Source organism: Hypanus sabinus, chromosome 8 (assembly GCF_030144855.1).
Source record: "Hypanus sabinus isolate sHypSab1 chromosome 8, sHypSab1.hap1, whole genome shotgun sequence".
Taxonomy (NCBI): Eukaryota; Metazoa; Chordata; class Chondrichthyes; order Myliobatiformes; family Dasyatidae; genus Hypanus; species Hypanus sabinus.
Window position 1 is genome coordinate 34301301 of NC_082713.1, and position 22685 is coordinate 34323985.

Consider the following 22685-nt stretch of genomic DNA (forward strand, 5'->3'; position numbering starts at 1 on the left):
TCTCAATGCTAAAATTGCAAATGCTGAAAATAATCATATCAGGTAGTATTTATGAAGAGTGAGGGCCATTTAACATAAGTATTCAGAGCTTAGTTTTTAACTGCCATTTCACACCATCTGTTTTTGTCCAATCACAACTGAAGATGTCTTCAGGCACTTTGGAAATAGTACAGTCATTAATTCTTACAGATGGTAAGTAATTCTGTAATGCATTTTGATCAAATGATTTAATCTTGCATTTTGGTCGTGGAAATAGTGGTATTTGAAGTTGGCATATAATGATCGAAGTAGGGTTACCTGCCTGTTGAATTATCAAGTTGCTGTATTTTTAACTGCCACTGACAACAGCCAATTTTATTTACAGTTCAAACCCATTTCCGGACTCGTTCCAGCTGAATTATTTGTTTCCCAGTTCGGGTTAGGCATGAAATGACTTGTAGTTGCGCCCTCCATCCGGTAGGAGGAGCGCAAGACGCCTCCTCCGGGAGAGCGGGATTGGGGGAGGGGGGGCCGCCGATAGGGGGTGCCGGCTGGCCGGAAGGCAACAACATTGCTGTTTATCCCCGTGCCGCCGCTAGAGGGCGCAGCGGCTCGCCTCGGCTGCCCTTTGTCCGCCAGATGGCAGCTTCACCTTCAGTCGGAGTGAGCGCAACGACATCAACCGCCGCTTCCCCCCAAAAATTAAAAAAATCAGTAAAAAAAAACAACAAGCACTTTAGCCGAGCGAGTGACAGGCGGTCTGAGTGGGCACGGCTTCACCTGCCCGAGCCACGGGACGTAAATAAACATCGAGAGCCGCGGGGGAGGGGTAAAACGGAGTACAACAGTTGTGGAATTTTTTTTTAAAGGAGGAAAAAAGGTAAGGAAACGATTTTGTTGTGGAGAGAGAAATAGTGGAGAACATTCTAGAAAAAAAAAGTTACGGGAGGGCCGGAGTGCGCTGCGTTGTTGTTCGTGGCCTATGTTCGCAAAATGGAGGCCGCGCTGAGCGGCAGGCCGCCTGGGCCGAGGCGAGCAGGGCCCGTCCTTCCTCCTTCCCCCCACCGGCTCTCCCCTCCCCACCCCAGTCCAGTCCCAGTTTGTTTTTATTTAACCCGCCGCCCCGGCCGAGGAGGGAAGATGGAGGGAGGAGCAGGGGGCACGCAGCCCCGCCGCCAGCCCGGCGGCTCTGCTTTCGAGCCGCGGGGGTTTTCGCTCGCTTCCCTCGGAGAGGAGAGAAAACAAACAGCTTCGATAGGGATTTTTTTTCTCTCTCTCTTTTTAAGGCACAATTTGGCGACGGCACAGTCGAGACTTTTTGGCGCCACTTTTATTTCCCTAAATCAACATCGCCAACATTTCACTGTCCCCGCACCGCTGTTTTTTTCGGGGAGGGGGATTGAAAAGGACAACTCGGCGCTTTTTTTTTGTACCGACGAAAACGGGATTATTTTTAGGACACCCAACGATTTTTGTAGAATCACTTCCTTATCGGAAATGAAACGAAAAGCTTTCGGTCTAGGGCCGATCCAACTCGTTAATTCTAACTTGTTGGAAAATGAGCGCGTTTAATCTTTATTTTGGCGAGTTTTGTTCGGCTTTGGAAGGGATTTAAAGACTCTCGTGGAGTAAGAACGGCTGTGCTCAGGTCCGCTTCCATGTGACAATGTTGTAAACACTTGGCGTGAGCGAAAGAGAAGACATTATTAATCCACCAGAGTTCGGGACTTCGTTTCATTATCTCGCAGTTCTCCGACTAAAATCTTTTCTGGACACTTTTGTTAACCCATCTGCCTACTATCCGTTTAAACTTTAACTCTTAGAGGTTTTCTGTTTGCAGAAAAACAACTGACTGTAAACAGATTCCCATAAATCACCCTGTAATTTCTTAGCCACACCCTGTTGTATCTGATCTGTTTATTTCGTGGGAAGTGCTTAACTAACTCGACTGCTTGTTAACTGTTAATTTGGCTCTTATTTTGCAAATCCAACATGTCGAAAGGCATGTCGCACTGTAAATTGGCTGATTTTTTTCCAGCGATTTCGATGAACTGTTGATTACAGGTTGTTTAATACCTACACTTTTAAATGTTCTCAATTTTCCAAGTCCACCATGAAAGCGAGTCAGAGAGCGGACAGACTCTCTACGTCCGTTGGTTGTTACAACTTTTGTATGTTAATCCTGGCGGTAGCTGTGCCTATTAAAACAAGTGGCTGCAAACATTTATGCGTGTTGTCGATTAGGTTCGGTGTTGTGCTCGTGATTACAAGTAAACGTATCAAACAAGGTGTTAAAGCAGATTCGGTGGTTCTTATTTGGATATACTGTTTGCAAAGAAGTATAGTTTGCAACTGCAATATCCTTATGGGAAAACGCCACAGTACCATGCCACTGATCGTTATGGTAAATATTCTCGTGTGTAAGTTTCTGTCTTTGGTTCAAACTTGCTGAACTTTGTGTGTGGGTCCGTAAAATCTGACATTGCTTCTAAGTTTATTTACATTTGCGTAATTCGCAAAGGTGGATGTCTGCTGTATGTAACTTGTTGCGGTCAAATTACTGAGATATTATTCAGGTACAGTATCTGGAAAAGCATCATAAGCCTTTGATCCAGACTGAACCTACATTAATATTTCGAATTGTTTTGTTTAACTTGCAACCATTACATTGTTAGAATAGAATATGATAATAAATCGCATCCTGTAGATATAATTCGAAGGGGACTGTGTCAGTTTAGTTTTACACCTTGTGGATATTTTGTGCTGTTTGGTGTTCTCGAGCAGCACTCCTTTACATGACGTCACTACAATACTAAGAAGCTGAACGGGAAGTGGTAAACTGAACGCTGACTCCCTCGGGTTAAATTTGTCAGCCAATGATAGTTAATTTGGCTGAACATCTTGCTCTGGGTTGTTAACGCTGATGTATCTTTTGTTAACGCTGTCTATGGTACAAGCTATTTTATGTTGCAGTAGTGTCTCCCGTACTGATTGATGAGATGATCAGATAAGCTGCACTTGGTTTTATTGAGTAAATTTTTTTTTAAAAGTCATTGATAATTTGTCCAGTTCTCAATGTGATGAAAGTAGTTTAAAACTATTAGACAATGCCCCTCGTTTGCTGCCTGACTTTGAACTCTGGAACTACAGTATGTAAGGTGACTTTGACCGCAAGAACTGAACAAGAGACAAAATTATGAGGGATGTACGTGGTATCAGAAGAAATATGAATGATTTTAAGAGTAGAAAGAAGTCTCTGAGTAGGAATATCGTTGAGATTGATTGGAAACATACGTAGTAATTAACTGATGGAGAAAATAACAACTGATGGATTAGGAGGTGAAGCAGATTTTGTAGATATGTTGCACGCCAAATATTACTTGATTTGTTGCGGCACTTTTCATTGATGGAAGCAACTAGATGTGGATCTTGATATAGCCTATTGGATCTTTAATGAAGTTGGATCTTTGGGTATTTTGCTCGTTTCCTCCTTCTGTGACAACGTGCCTGTCTGTTTGTCTCCCTTAATGATTGTTTTCTGTGGCCTTTTGCCAGACTTTTCAATGATCTGCAACAATCTGGTCAACTGCTCCATATCTGAAAGTTGCTGTTTGTTTGTTGTTGGTTGGAATTACTCAGGCACAAATTGAACAACCCCTATTTCCTTTTGACTAGTTTCAGCAATTAATGTGATTCAATTCTCAAACATTCAAATCTAAATATCGCTTGAGCAAGTGAACATTTTAATTTAGATGTCCGAATGTGATGTGCCCTCCACCAAGTTTGTAATGTGTGAAAATTTCTTGTTGGAAGGCTTATGAGGCTGTCCTAACACTTTTTTTACTCCTACCCTCCCAAAAAATTGATAGACATTTCTTAGCTGTGTTTTAGAGTAGTGTAATGTTATTTACCGTCACAATTTTCTAAATATGTTGCAGCACAGGAAGGTCATTTGTTCCATTGTGTCCATGCCAGGTTTTCATCTAAACAACTCAAGTTCTCCATCCTGGCTCTTTTTCCAAACTTTTGCAATTTTTTCTTCATACATTTATTCACTTATTTCTTGAAGGCCACTGTAGAACCTCTCTCCACTAAATTACTAAATTCCTGCAATAAGGGAAAAAAAAATTCCGTGTGTCAGTCCTCCATGACCCTCTGCCATAGTAAACAGCCTCTCATTATCGTCTCTGACCAGGTGACTCCTCACTATTCCCTGCTTTTTCCAAAGGACCAGTGCTCAGTGCTCAGTGCATTAGTCTGTCATCCCACAAATTTTTTTTTTTAGCCTGTGGGTACTGCAAGTAAAAGTACTAATTCTGAAATTAAAGTTAGAAATACTTACAACGTCTCTAGAACAGCAGCAGAATTGTGTTCATTCTGTCAGAAGTCTCCAATGAATTCTTAGTTCATTCCTTTGCCTAATTCCTAAGTGTTCTCTGCCACCTATATTCTCAATGAAGGTTAAACACCTCAATTTGAATGTCCTGATTATTCCATTCCGGGTTCGTTGAAATAAAGAGAAACAAGTAAAGATATTAAGGTAAAAACTAAAATCCTAAGCATAAAGACAAAGTTTGTAGAGTTTTGAAATATTTATAGGGAATGTAAGTCCACATGAACATGGTCAGATTTGTTTAGCATTAAGATGACTTGGTATGCTATTAAGTTTTCTTTATGTTATGTCACTGTTTTCAGTTTTGAAAAGGAAAAAAATAGTTCACAGTGCTTAATTTTTGCTAACTTGGTTACTTTGACTATGCTAGGGATAATAGAGATGGGTGCTGTCTGAAAGAGGGATTCACTGAGAACTTTGTATTTGACTATGCATATGCATTCTCCAGATGTTGCTGTCCTTCTAATGGTGCAAGCTGATAGCCTGATTCATTTCTTTCAATTTCTTAGCTATAGTGTGCCAAGCAGATGAAACAAATGACAGATGATGTAATAGTATCTCTTGCACTGCAGGTAATATCTTGTGTTTTTTTTTGCAGTCCTTTACATTATGAGAAACATCGGAATATGGCTTGATCCTGAACTTGTTTTGCCAGTTATTAGATCTTAATAGATATGTACTCTCACTTGATTTACCCTCATGTTCCTATTTTTCCCTCAAGATTTTCTCACTAATGAAATGTAGTCTGTCAGAGAATTTTATTTGTTGTTCTCACTCAAGGATGGTCATTCCAGTTTCAGGCCTTATTGCTTTCTTATATCACTGGCAATCAGTCTTGTTTCATGAAATGAGAAAATGGAAAATAAGCGAGCAAAGAATGCAGCATCTGTAGGGGAATTGTGATTATAATTGGGTTGAATAAGTACAGAGCAGTGCAGGAAGGATGAGATTTAAAGAATGGACAGAATTAGAAGATCCAAAGAACTAACGATTAAGATTTGAAGTTGTAGATGGTAAGTTTGATTGTAAAGTGCTTGTTCAAATAATGAAGTACTGTTACTTGAGTATCATTGCATTAGAAGCTCATGGAATAATATAGTTCATCTTTACACTGGCACTTTACAACTTCCTGGACTGGACTCTAATGTGAGCAGTTTCTGATCATAGCCGTTGCATAAATTACTGCATAAGAAACTTCATTCCTCCCCTCTTCTCATTGCTCTTCACCTTTCTACACCTGTGTTGGGGGGGGGGGGGAAGAAATAAAATTATGATAAAACATGCTTTTTCTCTAATAAGAGCCTTGTTTCCTGGATCTTTTATGTATATTTCTATTTTCAAAAGTTCTTCACCCCTATACTCGAGTAGATAATTTTTTAATGACTACAGTATCTTCTACCTAATTCCTAAAACTCTCAGATATGTACTCGATATTTGAGGAAGTACAGGCCTCATCTGTACAACTTGTTTTCAGAACTCAACCCACAAAGTCTTGCCCTTTGAATCTGTGCTTCTGTCTGAGGGCAAAGTATCTTTGGAGTGCTGTCTTCAGAACAGAATGTAGTGCTTAGCATCTTGTCCAACCAGACTCTGTCACAATCTTTCAGATTGCTTGTCTATCTTTAGGGGATTATATTTTGTTTGTGTTGGTTGGATAATCAGTTGTTGCTCAAGATTGGTTTCCATCCTCAATATGTGAATAAGTATGGGCAGTGACATGCTGCTAGATATTTAGAGAACCAATATGCACTCAGTGTGGGGGATATTATTGGTCTTCTGCATCTTCTGGCTCAGGAGCAGGGGATCCTATCTTGGGGTCCCCAGACTCCTTGCTTAATGGTATTGGCCCATGGCATAAAATGTGGCAAACCCCTGCTCCAGAGGCTTTGAACATAATTGTAGCAATGGACTGATAACATTTAATTCAGAACACGAAACCCTTTCTCTTTAAAGGTTTGTTCTGCACTGAGAACAGAATGATAAATTGGCATACAAATTGACACAGAACCTTATAAATATATATGAATCTATTGAGTTCGGAACAGGTAGTTTTAAGTATCTGATAATTGTGGATAAGCATATAAATATTTAAAGATGAATTTTGGCTCTGATAATATAGTTGATAATACCATTATAGTTAATAATATGGCACACTGCTTTAAATGCTGACGCACACAAAATGCTGGTAGAACACAGCAGGCTAGGCAGCATCTATAGGGAGAAGCGATGTCGACGTTTCGGGCCGAGAACTGTTTTGTGTTGGAAATTTGATCGTCACCTCAAATTAAAAAGCTAATGATCTAAGTTGCATGTGCTGCATAAAGGCTGGCTTTGTGGTTTATTAACTGACAAATGAAAGTTCAGAGTAAATTTTTTATCAAGTACGTATATCGTATACAGCCTTGAGATTTATCTTGCAGGCAGCCAACAAAGCAAAGAAACGCAATGGAATCCACGAAAAAACCCACATAACAATGGCTGACAAATATCCAATATACAAAAAAAGAATAAATTGTGCAAACAACCAAATAAAGAAATAATATGCTCAAATGAACTGCAGAATTTCAGAAAATGAGCCCACAGCCTTCGAGTCAGTTCAGCACTGAGGCTATTGAAATGGTCCAGGAGCCCCATGGCTGTAGGGCAACAATTACTCCTGCATTTAGTGGCAAGGACCCTACTCCTCTGCACCATGCACTTGATGGTATCCATGAGAAATAAGGCAGACAGATGGGCTGGGGTGGGGGGGGGGGTGTTTTGGCTGAAATGGAGAAGTGAACTGAAAGCCAGTTTGTCTTCTGTCATTGTCCTCGATGCTTCTTTGGGATGTATCTGTTATGCGCCTTCAGAATTGTTCCCAGAAACTGCAGCTATTGCTGATCCGCCATCATGCCTGCTAGTGTTCCATTCCAATTAACTTTGATCAGCTCCTCTCTCGTACCTCTGTAATTCTCTTTACTTCACTATAATACTGATAGATCTGACTTTAGCTTCTCCTTCTGAAACTGCAGGGTGAACTCTATCATATTATGATCACCGTCTCCTCAATGTTCTTTGCCTTAAATGCCCGAATCAAGTCTGGTTCATTACACAACACCCAATCTAAAATTGCCTTTCCCTTAGTTGGCTCAACCACAGACTGCTCCAAAAAGTTACCTCGTAGGCATTCTATAGATTCCCTCTCTTGGGATTCAGCTCAACATGATTTTCCCAATCTATCTGCATTTTGAAATCCCTTATCAATATTGTATCATTGCCTTTATTACCTGCCTTTTCTGTCTCCCATTATAATTTGTACCCCCATCTAGATTACAGTTTGGAGGCCTGTATATAAGGGTCTTTTTACCCTTGCAGTTTTTTTTAACTCTACCCACAACGATTGAATATGTTCTGATCTATGTCACCTCTTTCTGAGGATTTTATTTTATTTTTTAACCAACTGAGCCACAGCACCCTCTCTGCACACCTGCCTTCCCCTTTTATATATTGTGTGTCCTTGTATGTTCAGCTCCCTATTATGATTTCCTTTCAGTTACCAATCAGTGTCTAGTGTTATACCTGAATTTCTAACTGTGCTATAAGATCATCTACCTTATTCTGTATACTGTCTACATTCATATATAAGAGCATCGGTCATGTTGTCATCACCCTTTTAGATATTGCCTCTATATATAACACTTCAGCTCATCCAGTTGAGTGTCACATGGGGTAAAATCAAAAAGGGTGATAAATGTAATTTTGCCCTATCATCTGCCTGTCCTTACTCACAGTCTTGCTATACACTGCATTGACTGCCCAATCCTCAGCCCTATTATTCTGGTTCCCCCCCCCCCCCCCCCCCCGCCAAATTAGTTTAAACTCTCCCCGACAGCTCTGGCATCTGTGATCACTGTACATATTATTTTAGAGCAATAACATAATCAAGTGATCACTGTTTAACTGAATGGTTAACCTGGGAGCTTGGAAACTACATTATACTTTGATTTCAGTGCTTTGTAAACTAAAATCAGCAGGGTAAAGATCGGCATTTGAACCTTGGACACTTTGTTTGTAGAATGTCATGCTGCTGAAAGCACTGCCATCTCATCTGATTGGTGTTTTTCACGTGCACTCACTCATTCTCACTTTGTTTGGAAGACTCTGGATCCAATTTATCATGTGATGCAGGTTGCTTTATCTGCTGCAGAAATTAACATCATCAGGTGTTGAAAGAGAATCTTGCATCCAGTCTATGACTGCAGCCCAGAAGTTTGTTTTGTTGACATTGAGTGTGCCGCAGTCGAGCTCAAGTGCTGATACTTGAAGTTATCAATATTACAGGCTAGTTAAAGATCTATTTTGCACATTTCTGATCAGTCATGTGGCTCAACACAACAATTCATTTGCCCATTAGGAAGATGCATCATTTTAAAAAGTACTCAATTTTTTCATGTTCTTTGTCTTTATGTAAAAAGTTTGACTTTAATGGTAGCAAGTGGAATGGCATGTTGTAAATTCATGTTGCTACAAAAGATGCTTATTTGTGTTTTTCAATATTTCCTGCCTGTCATTGGTCCATAATTCAGCTTGTAAAGGTCATGGTTTGTATCAGCCGTAAGGTGACATTGTATGTGGACTGAATCTGGATTCAATCTTGACTCTGGTGCTGTCTTTACTGTGTGTTTTACCTCTGGTTGTTTTGATTTCCTTACATATTCTAAAAAATTGCATTTACTTCGGTTAGTTTACCAGTCTCAGTTGCTCATAATGTGTCTGTGAGTGAAACTTGAGGATGTTGGGAAGGATATTAACTATGGTGTTAACATGCATGCTTCATGGTTGATGTGGTGAGCTGAAGAGCCTGTTTCTACACTTCTAATAATAATTTTGTCTACAGTTTATTGTGCATCTGGACAAGAACAAGCCAGTTCCAGAAGTGATGCACTGTATTTGGAAAAATAAATTTACCGATCAGTAAATAGAACTTTTCATTTTAAGAATCTCATTTGTTTTTTACATAATTATGGTTATTAAATTTTGGCCATTAAAGCAACATAGTCTGTTATGAGACACCAAAATTCTTTGCATGTCTTTATATGATGTATATGGAGCATTTTAACAAGCATTAAGTAAAATATTTAGCTGAGTATTGTCAGTGATCCATAGTAGGTTCTGCTTATGCAGTACTCCAGCATTGTTATTTCATAACATTACAAAAGCTGCTTGTCTTTAATTTGGAATTGCACAAGGAATTGGCAGATTAAATATGTAATAACTTTTGAGGGGCCCATAATTCTTCAAAGCAGTTTTCCAAGTTTTTGATTGTTTCAGTCAATTTGGGCTGCGGGTAAAGAAAATTGGACTTTTCTTGTTTATGGCCATGCAATCAAGTATGTATGTAAATGCAAGATTGACAGGAATCCGTGTCCTTGGAATCATTGCATCAGAACATGTATCTCGGCCTTTATAAATATGACCAGCATTAATAGGATTAGCTTGGATCATGTTTTCATGGCTGGCATGGGCATTGTGGGCTAATTTCTTCCTCTGTGCCATGAATAAATATTGATGTTTGGGATAGCCAGTTATTTAACTCGGCATACTTGTGATTCCCTGGATTACTAGTAGCATGCAAGGGCAAGTAGGAGGATCTTCAATTGCTCTGTTGCTTTTTGGCATAAAACAGCTGTGTAGTTTGTGTTTTGATGCCATTGATCTCTGTCTTTCTGTGTTTACCAAGATTGGTTATGCAGATAAAATACTGATTTTATTTTGGAATTGGAGATAATGTTTAATTAAGAGTCAGGGAGGATTAGTTTTTGTTTTGCACTGATTACTTCAAATGCAACAGTTCCCATGTCCTGCCACTTCGATTTTTATTGAATGAGGCATCTGTATGTCAGCAATTAGAAGCAAAAAGTTTTGCTGAGCAATGTGGAAGAAAGAATATGTTTTTAAAAAATCACAAGACTGCTTGGTGATGCAGTTATGTATGCCTGAAACTACATGTAGATTTAAGAAGTTTTATAATGGTGCAAACTGGGAAGGCAATTTATCCCCCTAAAGGGAAAAGGCTATGAAATTTCGATTTGAAGAGCATATTGTTTGAAGCAGTTCTGACTGGATACAGTATAGTAAAATTAGTAATGCAAGAAATGTGACTAAAATGCTAGATGTTAATACATGACCATGGCTAAGTTTTATAGTTGCAATATATGCCCTTTCAATGCCATCTATTTTAAAAATGGAGAAATGTTGTTTCTGGATGAGTGAGCAGTCCCAAATAGGTTAACTTCTAAATAAAAGATCTACCTTGGTGGTCCAAATTTTAGAGAACTTCTGAAAATAATGAGGCTAATGACAAAATAACATGATTAATGTTTGTTAGAAAATTGTTTTGTTGAGTAGATGTTAAGTTATTCTAAATTTTAATGGCAAATTGTGTTTTGAGTTCCCTCTGAGAATTTTTCTTCTACAAACAGTTATGATAGAATGACCTGAATATTTCAGATTATGCTGCATAGGATGTAGTTTTGTTATGCTAGTCTCTTATGTTATGCTCTGTTATGGTAGCCTTCATCACAATAGTCTTGTGATGTGAGACATGAAGCTGGTGGGCTGAAAAGTGCACTGAATACTGACAGATCAATTTTGCATTCATCTTCTTGAGCAGCTCGCTGGTTGAAATCTCCCTTCTAATAGAGGGAGAGATATGGTTCAATATTAGGAGTAGTGAAGACAGCATTGGCCATAGGTTTTGTGACCATGTGCTTTGAGTTATGTTGGACACCGATGAGTTTTGGTGTGTGCTGAATGAATGAATAGTGGTGCCAGTTGGTCAGTTACTCAGTGTGGGACTGAAAGGATTGTACTACCTTCTTCCTATGAGAACCCTGCCTTCTGAGAAGGCTGTTGGGTCTTTAGCTAGCTTTCTTATGTGATTTCTGTTTATTTGTGTTTTTTAAAGAGCATTGGTAAGATGAATTAGCTGTACATAATTGACTGTGATATTATTAATTTATATTTTTCAATAGGCATTTGTATACTGGAAATAAGATGTACTCAAAACTGCCTTGCTGATATTTAATTTATACTTTAAACTAATCATCCAACTTGTTTATGTCATCACATATGACTTTGTACCAAATAAGAGTAGCCTTTCAACAGTGATAATTATACTTGCATCAGTGGATTCAAGGATGGATCACTTGTGAGTCATTAGTGTTTGGACTGAACAAGTTTGCACTGGGAATAGATCTTCCATGTACGTGAGGTCTTGTTCACGTGGTACTCTGATTATTTAGTCACTGAATAGCAGTTTTACAGTAATTGAGGAAGAGATGTCTCTTGGCATTTCAAAAAGCTGGCCTGCGTGGCTGATGCTAACATGCACTCCAGTGAAATAAGGAAAATTCCATACCAGTGCCAAGTGCCAACTTGAATCTGTGTGTCTTATGTAGGCTGTTTTGGATCCATGCCTTAGGGTTTTATCTTCCTACCTTTCCAATGTTAACTTGTGTCTTCATTCATTCCACAACCATTGTTTTCATTACCATACTGGTGACAATATAGATATTTACTGCTTTTAAATTGTATATGTGCTTTTTGAATCATTTGGAGGTTGCATGTTGACAATTCATACATTTTAGATTTTGTGCTTTGCTTGCAAGATGAGGATAAATCCTCAAGAATGCTAATGTCTTGGCAAAGAAACACCTGAATGTTGTTTGTTGTTCTTGAACCTAAGTCATTGTTATTGGGAAGTTGGATTAATTTATACTACATTTATTCTCTTTGCATTAATGCTAAGCAGAACAATCTTCATAATTTCCAAGTTGTAATGTATTTCCAGAATTTGAACCTAGCATCATTCAAGAGAGGCCTGTGTGACATTGCTTATTCTATTATTACAATGCATGATACAAATTCAAAAGATATAAGCATCATGCGGTAAGTAGTTTTGCTGCAAGGCCATTGATTAAGGACATTCCCACTGTTTTACTTTTTAGGGATGTATTTTGATATGCTCTATTTTCAACTTCTATGTTTAATTCAGATCTTGAGCATTAGCAATTTTTTTTGGTGTTGGTAGCCCCTTGGATTACTTAAAGAATTTCAGGAGTTGTTAACTGTACTTAGATTTTGGCTACCTGAATGTGTGGTTGAAATGTGTAAATGAATACTGCTTGTGAGAATGAAGTAGGAGCTTTGAGTGTGGGAATTGTCACTTATGACATTATAGAGGATTCCCTTTTGATTAGGAAGAATAATTGCCAAATAATTGCAGTGTACTTAAAAGCCAAGACTTCTTTGTTTAACTCCGAGAATTTCTGTAGAAATGTGTTCAGATGTCGGTGTTCATTTCTCGAAGGCTTTCAGCTTGTATTGTTTTTATGCTGGTTACAAATCTGATTGAATTTGAGTAATCAAGCAGCTGCTGTCATCCACTGAAATTCATTTAGTTTAAAATTACAGAATTGTTCACTGCTATTAAGGTTTGCAGCTTAAGAATTGTGCGACAGTAAATTAAAATTGTTTTATTATTGTCTTCTACCAAGCTTCAGTGAAAAATTGTTTTGCATGTCATCTATAAACATCGTGTCAGCTCATCGGTACATTGAAGTAGTACAAGGGAAGTGTGGTAACAGAAGGCAGACTGTAGTGTTAGTGCAGTGCAAGCAGACAGTCGTATGTAAATCCAAGACACGACACACTTTGTCATTAGTTGATTGATGCAAAAGGTAAAAGTGAGGCGCAGCTTCATTGAGATTTGATATGACAAGTGCTTCCACGTTTATTTCTGTCCGTGTCCATTACTGGGAACAGCAGCAAATATTAGGTTTTGAATTGTGATGTTTAAATGCCTTTGCAGCTTCTCTTCGATCCTTATTATTTCAGTTCCCTCACTGTTCTTTAAAGTTTTATTTAACCAGCAATTCAGTACATCATCTCTTCAAACACTTAATAAATTATAATGATTGCACTTTGATTAACTTTAGTTCTGTCTTCACCTTTATAATGGTTGACTATATTGTGCCTTTGTTGGTTGGTTTAGTTTCTGGTGTGCAGATGATATATACTGACGTCCTATAAACTAGCTCAGAGGGAAGCTTATTGGAAGTGAAGTAATTGCAGTGGGAAAAAAAGATAGAGAGAAGCTTTGGGGCAACCATGTAGCTTTGCTTGAACTGTTTACACTGAAATTGGATCAGTTTTAGACCCATTGGTTAAGATAATGGCCTGCAAGTCATCAGTCATTGAGCTGCAGTACTTGTTGCAACACGCATTTGTCACTAATCACCAAGTCATGGTCAAACCTTTCATTGAAACGTGAGAGGAGATCTTAAATTAAACGTAAGTAAAATAAAAGTCTTTTCCCAATTTAGCTTGTTGTGCATAGTTGCCGGGGTGGGGGCGGGGGGGATGTTTGAAATTCTGGAAAATTTACATCACAGCAAAGCCTAGTATTTAGCTGCTTGAGGAAGATACAGAAAATATTTTCTTTAAGATATTGAGACTAAAAAATGTTTTTCTTTTTCTTTAAAAGTTATTACAAAACCAACGCAAGAGTTTTACTATGGTAAGAGCAAATATTCATTGCAGAAGCTAATCTGAAGTCACAAGGGAGCCATTTAATCATGTCAGTTTGTGATGATTTTCTCTGGGCTTTATTTGCTGCAAATTCAAAAATTTTACTGAGGTGGAAGTCATGTTTATTTTTGGACTGGAACCTTGGAGTGTTCCATGTAATTCTGAGCATTTGGGATATTGTAGGAACTTTGGTGCTAATGCATATTGCCAGCAAAAGATAAACAACACTATATTTTACTTGGTCTTATTTACATACTGAAAAAAATTAGGATGCTGAAATTGTAATTAAAATGTTTGCAAAACAAACAAAAACTAATTAATTACCTTAATGCAGATCTGGTTGTTTCAAAATCTCAGCAAAAGTTTCATTTGGCAGAGCTAGTCATATTGTTTTACCAGCCTGTTTCCACAGGATCACGATAAACATCTTGGTTCAAGAATGGTCAACCATAAAAAGGGTATTTATCTGACAGAACAGCAAAGTCATAAGGTACTTTTGTGCAAGAAATTGTTGCAATTTGGAATCAAGAAGTTGGAATTGCCAAACATTTCCCATCTGTGGCGCAAGTCAAAGACATGAAACTTCAACAGTTTTTCTCACTGTAGAAGTAACTTGACTGAATTTTTAGTGCTGTATTTCAGCATTCAGCCCATAAGAATTTTGTACTTTTCTATGAGACCTCCACTTGTAAATTCTGAGGAATGTATGCTGAGTCAGCTTGTTTCCCTTTGTATTGAAAAGCTGATTTCCTGAAACCAGTCCAGTCGATCTATGCTGCACTCTGTTGCCAAGTGTATTCAGTTTTGGCCAAGACAACCTGAAATGTATAATACTTATGGTCTCATTGAGGCCTTGTCTTAATTTATTCCCACAGTCAAAATCTCTGATAATAAGGAACAGAATAGCACTTACCTTCCTAATGTCTTAACTGCATCTACATTTCTCTTTTTGTGCACTAGAATATCTTGATCTGTTTGGACATTGTGGCCCAATTTCTCTCAAAGTAACAAAATGTCTTTGTTTTGTACATTAAAGTGAACTTCATCAAACTTCTCTGTATTAATTTGCACCTGACTGTTCCTGCCCATTTCATTTGTCTGTTTTCTCTTGAAGCCCCTTTGTACTCGCTGTTCAGCCTGCAATTACACCTGGGTTGCAACAATCATGGAAATTAGACAAATGATTATCTCACCTAAATCATGAACGGCCGAGGCCCAAGCAGTTTCACACAATTAATATTCTGCCAGCATGAGAAGTATCATAATATCCCACTCAAAATTTTGGCTGTAAGCTGTTCTCCAGTCATGTCATTGATAACTCATTCCCACTGTGCTCAAAATCTTTTGACCATCATCTTGCATGGGTTCTTTTTATAGACCTTTGGAAAACCATATAAATGACCTCAAATAGTCCCTCACTACCTCTGACAGAACCCCAGTTAAAGATGGGTTTTCCTTTCATAAATCCATGTTGATTTTGGTCAATTGCACACATAGCAAACTTTGTGTCGACAGTGGCCCATTTCCTTTGTTCGCCACATGATGTGGTTTCTATTGCAGGTGAATTATTTGCATCTTGAGCTCCTGACAGAGGGCAACTGGTAGTCTAGCACTGTTCCCTGTTCCTAATTATCATGTATTATTTAGAATATGCACAATGTGTGTGATAGATTGTGTCTAACCAATCTTAAAATTTTTCGAGTAAGTTACCAAGAAGGTTGATTAAAGCAAGGCAGTGAATGTTGTCTGCGTGGATTTCAGTAAAACATTCAACAAGGTCCTGCATGGGAGATTGTGCAGAAAGTTTCAGTTGTTTGGCATTCAAGATAGGATAGTAAATTGGATTAGACATTGATTTCACAGGAAAAGCCAGAGAGTGTTAGGAGGTGGTTGCCCTTCTGACTGGAGGCCTGTGACTAGTAGTGTGCTGCAGGGTTCAGTGCTGGGTCCATTGCTTTTTGTCACCTACATCAATGATAATCATCTGGATGATAATGTAAACTGGATCAGCAAATTTGTGGTTCATAGCAAGATTGGTTGCATAATGGACAGTGAGGAAGGCCATCAAAACTTGCAGTATTGTCTGCACCAGCTGGAAAATTATTGATCAGACCCATGATCGAATTTTGATGTGCTTCGGATCTATATAGTGTGGTCAAATTATAACGTAGAAAGTAATGATGTATATCAACATAAGTTTGGTTTATTACTCCATGAATGCTAAATAATTAATGTTTGTTTAGTTATTGATATTCCGTCAACTGTTAATTGAAAGCAGCTTAAATGAAAATTTTCGAAGTTCTCATTTGAAATGTCTAATCTTGTTTTTCTGTGAAGTATATTTTCATGACTTCTTAGAATTGCAGTGCATGAATCTTTAGAATCAAGATTCTTGATCAGAATGATGTTTTTCTACATGACATGTTCATTTGGCACTTCGTTTCAGCTGCACAGCACATATAGATATCGTACCTTAGTGTCTCATTTTGTTTAAGTTAATGGGATGTGGGGATACATTTTTGTCCCTGAAGGTCAAGGCAAGTTGCTGGAATTTTACTGGAAAAGATATTGGGAAGTTCCAGCAATTAGGCACAGTGAAATTGAAGAAATATACATTTTGCAGATAGAATGGTGTACAATGTAAGTGAACCCTGAGGTGGCACCTGTTACTTGTCATTGATAGCAGAATTACAGGGTTTGCTGTTGGAGTAGCATTGCTTAGCAGTTTTAGCTGTGCTGTATTATTTTGGTGGTGTCAAGGCTGGTGATTGAGATTTCAGTCTAGGTCATTAATCCTTATTGGATGGTATTCAATTTTTTTCACTTTGGATTTGGATTTTCTTTTGGATAATTCAAATGCATCTGGGGTGTTGAACTGTTGTCTGTTGTAAACCAGTCTTGCAGTGATACTTTTGTAGTGCTTTAGTTGATTTGCTGGTCAGTGGTGATTTCCAAGATATTTCTGGTGATGCCACTTAATTACCTATTCCCAAATTATGGCTAAGTCTAGATGCATGCAGAGATGAAATGGTTTATTTTCTGAGAGGAGTTTCAAATGGAATTGAAGGTTGCATAAGCAGAAATAAACAACTTCTTATTTTGACACAGGGTTATGTTTTCTTTGCTTTGGAATATGGCCCTGATCTCAAGCTGTTACTCTCAACTTGCCGTTGGAATTTATCTATGGGTTTGGTTGCAGTGGGTTACTGGGTTGATCTGTCGCAGTTTGGGTTATAAATCTGTCACAGCAACTTCATCTGAAATGAGCTGATTCAACACATTGGGAATGTAGTAGGTTTTTTTTATAGCTAAGTAGAAAACATTTTATCAGGATTATTTTTCAGGTGAGCTGTTATGTTTTTCTCCCCCACTCTTGTTGTCATAGCATGACTGAGCATGGCATCTTATCATTTCCCTTACACTCAACTGTGTGCTATTAAAATTCTGACATTCTTTTTAATGTTTATTTCCTTGAGAGTGATTCCATTAAAGCAATTGCAGCTGCATCGGTCACTTAATGAATGCTAGCATCTGTTGTGTGGTCTTCAGAAATTTTTATGAATTTACACTAAATGTTATGAGTTCCTTAATAGTGGAGACAACTGCAATCAAAACAGTTGGGGTAGGATTAGGAAATTGAAATGATTCCAATATAGCAAAGTATAGAAACAAAGGTATTGGCTTGTCATTTGCTCCAATTATTGTCATAGGTGGTATTTCAGTTGCCACATAATTTTCTTGGAGGTTGGTTCATCTGAACTCCAGTGGTTTTACCTCGTGTTTATGAGCTGCAGGAAAGCTTTAAATGTACAAGCAGAAGTTATAATTTCCTGTTAATCAATGCAGTTTGTAACTACGAAAAAAAAAATTAGGCTGAGATTTGCAGTTAGCAGCATGTGATGGGAGAGAATGGGAGTTGTTTAACAAGTATTTGAGATTGTTCCTTGGATATTGTGTTTTGTTACAGGCCTTGGATGTTTATAATTTTTCATGTCCGGAAATTGAGGTGAAGTTTTGGCTGGTGCAAACATCTGGGTGTTAGAGTATTTTTGATTTGGAGGCACCAGACCACAGCTGCATTGGAAAGAAAGAAAAATTGTTTTAAATGTCATGCAGTTGTATGATAGTTCATGGAGGCCCCTTCACAAACTCCAATGGCCCTGTGATTTCAGTCTCTGAGGCTGATATGAGAGCATCCTTCAGGAGGGCGAACCCGTGGAAAACACCCTGCTCAGCGGAATATCTGCTCAATTAGTAAAGATCTGTGCTGATCAACTGGCTGGATCATCACCAATCTCTTGAAAGACTTCCATCACTGCGGCTGTAAGTGCTCCTGGATGATGGTCAGTGAGATAGGTCACTGCATTTCTTATTTGGCTCCAGTATAATTGAAACCCCTTGAAGCAAGTGGGTACCTCGGACTGCCGAAACAAGAGATTAAAGATTTGTGAACACTCCAACTAGTTAATAAGCCCAGGCCTTCAGTACGGCCAGGTACCTCGTCTAGACCAGATGCCTTTCAGAGGTTTACTCTCCTGAAGACTGCTCACAAGTCGGCTTCAGAGATTGAAATCACAGGATTATCGGGGAGGGGGGCATGTGGGAGCTCATGATGGTTTCTTTATGTTTTGACGGTCAAAGCAAGCATAGACAGCATTGAACTCAAATGGAAGCAAAGTCATACTGTTGTGTATGTTGCTTGATTTCTCTTTATAAGAAGTGGTAGTATTCAGACCTTGCCACAACTGTTAAGCATCATTTGTTGATTAAAGTTTAGTCAGGAATTGTCACATCCCTCTCGAGATGGCTTTCTGGAGATTGTACCTTGACCTTTTAACTATTTTGGATGCCTATGATTGATATTTGGTTAAGGCAGAACTGTTAAGTGGAATGCTGGGAGAATTTCCTGGTTTTAAGTGCGGAATGGAATTTGTTGATCCGATTGTTGGATAATGTGCAAGTTGAAACCTCAGATTTTGTTGGTCTTTTTTAGAAACGAAATGATCTAGCGGACCAGGTTATTTACTGAACTTGGAAAGGAAGGCTTTGGGCATCAAAGTAAGGGATATTTGTGAACTTGGGACCAATAAGATAAATAAACTAGAAATTGAATAGAAATGTGAATCAGAATCAGGTTTGTTAACACCAGCATGTGATGAGAAATTTGTTAACCTAGCAGCAGCTGCAGTTCAATGCAATACATCTAGCAGAGAGAAAAAAAAATAACATAAAGCTTAATAATAAACAAGTAAATCAATTATGTATATTGAATAGATTTTTAAAAATGTGCAAAAACAGAAATTCTGTATATTAAAACATGTGAGGTAGTGTCCAAAGCTTTAATGTCCATTTAGGATTCAGTTGGCAGAGGGGAAGAAGCTGTTCCCTGAATTGCTGAGTGTGCGCCTTCAGGCTTCTGTATCTCCTTCCTGATGGTATCAGTGACAAAAAGGGCATGCCCTGGGTGCTGAAGGTCTTTAATAATGGATGCTGCCTTCCTGAGACACCACTCCCTAAAGATGTCCTGGGTACTTTGTAGGCTAGTGCCCAAGATGGAGTTGACTAGATTTATAACCTTCTACAGCTCCTTTCAGTCCTGTGCAGTAGCCTCTCCGTACCAGACAGTGATGCAGCCTGTCAGAATGCTCTCCACGGTACAACTATAGAAGTTCTAGAGTGTATTTGTTGACATGCCAAATCTCTTTGAACTTCTACTGAAGTATAGCTGCTCTCTTGCCTTCTTTATGACTACATCAGTATGTTGGGACTAGGTTAGGTCCTCAGATTTTGACACCAAGGAACTTGAAACTCCTCACTCTCTGCACTTCTGATCCCTCTGAGGATTGGTATGTGTTCCTTCGTCTTCCCCTTCTTGAAGTCCACAATCAGCTTTTTCGTCTTACTGACATTGAGTGCCAGGTTGTTGCTGTGGCTCCACTCCCCTAGTTGGCACATCTCGCTCCTGTCTGCCCTCTCATCACCACCTGAAATTCTACCAACAATGGCTGTATTGTCAGCAAATTTATAGATGATGTTTGAGCTATGCCTAGCCACACAGTCATGTGTATACAGAGAGTAGAGCAATGGGCTAAGCACACACCCCTGAAGGTGTGCCAGTGTTGATCGTCAGCGAGGAGTATATATTATCACCAATCTGCACAGACTGTGGCCTTCCTGTTAGGATCCAATTGCAAAGGGAGGTCCAGAGGCCCAGCTTCTGCAACTTCTCAATCAGGATTGTGGGAATGATGAGATTGTTAGCTACATATTCTCAGTGTGCAGAAAGGAAATGACGACAAATTAAGTACTGCTTTTTTTCAGTCTGGATCTTTTTTTGATAGGTGGTAGGATTTATTTCAAAGACTAAAACAGTACATTGTTTCCTTTGCTTGAAAGTTTCCTCTATCTTTAAATCTCTTGATCATTTACTTATTCTCCTGTTTTTATCTTCAACCTTCCTCCTTTACATTCATTGAAGAGTTTTGAATTCAAACAATACACACAAAATGCTGGTGGAACACAGAAGGCCAGGCAGCATCTATAAAGAGAAGCACTGTCGACGTTTCGGGCCGAAACGCTTCATCAGGACTAACTGAAAGGAAAGATAGTAAGAAATTTGAAAGTAGTGGGGGGAGGGGAAATGCAAAATGATAGGAGTAGACCGGAGAGGGTGGGATGAAGCTAAGAGCTGGAAAGGTGATTGGCAAAAGGGATACAGAGCTGGAGAAGGGAAAGGATCATGGGACGGGAGGCCTCGGGAGAAAGAAAGGGGGAGGGGTGAGCACCAGAGGGAGATGGAGAACGGGCAGAGTGATGGGCAGAGAGAGAGAGAGAGAGAAAAAAAACAAACAACTAAATATGTCAGGGATGGGGTAAGGGGGGGGGGGCATTAACGGAAGTTAGAGAAGTCAATGTTCATACCATCAGGTTGGAGGCTACCCAGCCGGTATATAAGGTGTTGTTCCTCCAACCTGAGTTTGGATTCATTTTGACAGTAGAGGAGGCCATGGATCGACATATCAGAATGGGAATGAGACGTGGAATTAAAATGTGTGGCCACTGGGAGATCCTGCTTTCTCTGGCAGACCGAGCATAGGTGTTCAGCGAAAGTCTCCCAGTCTGCGTCAGGTCTCACCAATATATAAAAGGCCACACCGGGAGCAACGGACACAGTATACCACACCAGCTGACTCACAGGTGAAGTATCGCCTCACCTGGAAGGATTGTCTGGGGCCCTGAATGGTGGTGAGGGAGGAAGTGTAAGGGCAGGTGTAGCACTTGTTCCACTTACAAGGATAAGTGCCAGGAGGGAGATTGGTGGGAAGGAATTCTCCGTAACTTCTGCCACCTCCAATGGGATCCCACTACCAAGCACATCTTTCCCTCCCCCACCCCTGTGCTTTCTGCAGCGTTCGCTCCCTATCCGACTCCCTTGTCCACTCTCTCTCTCTCTCCCCCCCCAAATCCCTTCCCACCGATCTCTCTCCTGGCACTTATCCTTGTAAGCGGAACAAGTGCTACACCTGCCCTTACACTTCCTCCCTCACCACCATGCCCATCCTCCCCTAGTTTAGTTGTTGTTTTCTTTCTCTCTCTCTGTCCATCACTCTGCCTGTTCTCCATCTCCCTCTGGTGCTCCCCCCTCCCCCTTTCTTTCTCCCAAGGCCTCCCGTCCCATGATCCTTTCCCTTCTCCAGCTCTGTATCCCTTTTGCCAATCACCTTTCCTCCAGCTCTTAGCTTCATCCCACCCCCTCCGGTCATCTCCTGTCATTTTTCATTTCCCCCTCCCCCCACTACTTGCAAATCTCTTACTATCTTTCCTTTCAGTTCGTCCTGACGAAGGGTCTCGGCCCAAAATGTCGACAGTGCTTCTTATAGATGTTGCCTGGCCTGCTGTGTTCCACCAGCATTTTGTGTGTGTTGTTTGAATTTCCAGCATCTGCACATTTCCTCGTGAGTTTTGAATTCAGTTGGCTTTGCTAATACTCTTGACAATGAAGGGCAAGTATATCCACTAAAGATGAAAGAACAAGTGCTACTGGAAGTGATATGTACAGTTGCAAGAAAGTGTGAACTCTTTGTAATTACCTGCTTTTATGAATTACTCATAAAAGATGGTCTGACCTTCATCTAAGTCACAATAGTAGATAAACAAGACCTGCCAAGATGAAAAGAGGATGGCTCAACACGCGAACTATTGTACTTTTTATGTCTTTATTAAACAGATTGTTTAATCTTTCACAGTCCAGGCTGGGAGAAGTATGTGAACCCTTGAACTTAATAATTGGCAGAACCTCCTTCAGCAGCAATAACCTCCACCAAATGTTTCTGTAGCTACTGATCAGACTTGCTCAATGGTGAAGGGGAATTTAAGACCATTACTCCATTCCAAACTGTTTCAGTTCATCAATACTTGTGGGATAACTTGCATGAATAACCCTCTTCAGGTCATGCCACAGCTTCTCAGTTGGGTTGAGGTCTCAACTCTGACTTGGCCATTCTAAAACAAAAATTTTCTTTCTAAACCTTTCTGCTGTTGATTGACACTCGTGTTTTGCATCATTGTCTTGTATCATCCAACTTCTATTAAGCCTCAGGTGATGGATCACTATCCTGACATTCTCCTGTAATATGTCTTGATACAATTTTAAATTCATTGTTTCCTCATCGATTGCAAGCTGTCCAAGCCCTGAGGCAGCAAAGCAGCCCCAAACCTTGATGTTCCTTCCACCATGCTTCAC

General features: G+C 39.4%; 1 protein-coding gene across 4 annotated transcripts in view; it reads left to right on the forward strand.

Annotated features, from left to right (window-relative positions):
• The first annotated feature begins 588 nt into the window (after positions 1-588).
• Positions 589-22685, forward strand: part of stag2b (STAG2 cohesin complex component b) — a 165706-nt gene continuing 143609 nt past the window's right edge. For 3 of the 4 annotated variants that reach the window (XM_059976954.1, XM_059976953.1, XM_059976957.1), the window contains exon 1: positions 589-859. The gene's annotated coding sequence lies outside the window, so the exon portion shown is untranslated. Of the gene's footprint in view, positions 860-1107; positions 1628-22685 lie in introns of those variants that run through there. The other variant, XM_059976955.1, reaches the window with a different exon arrangement.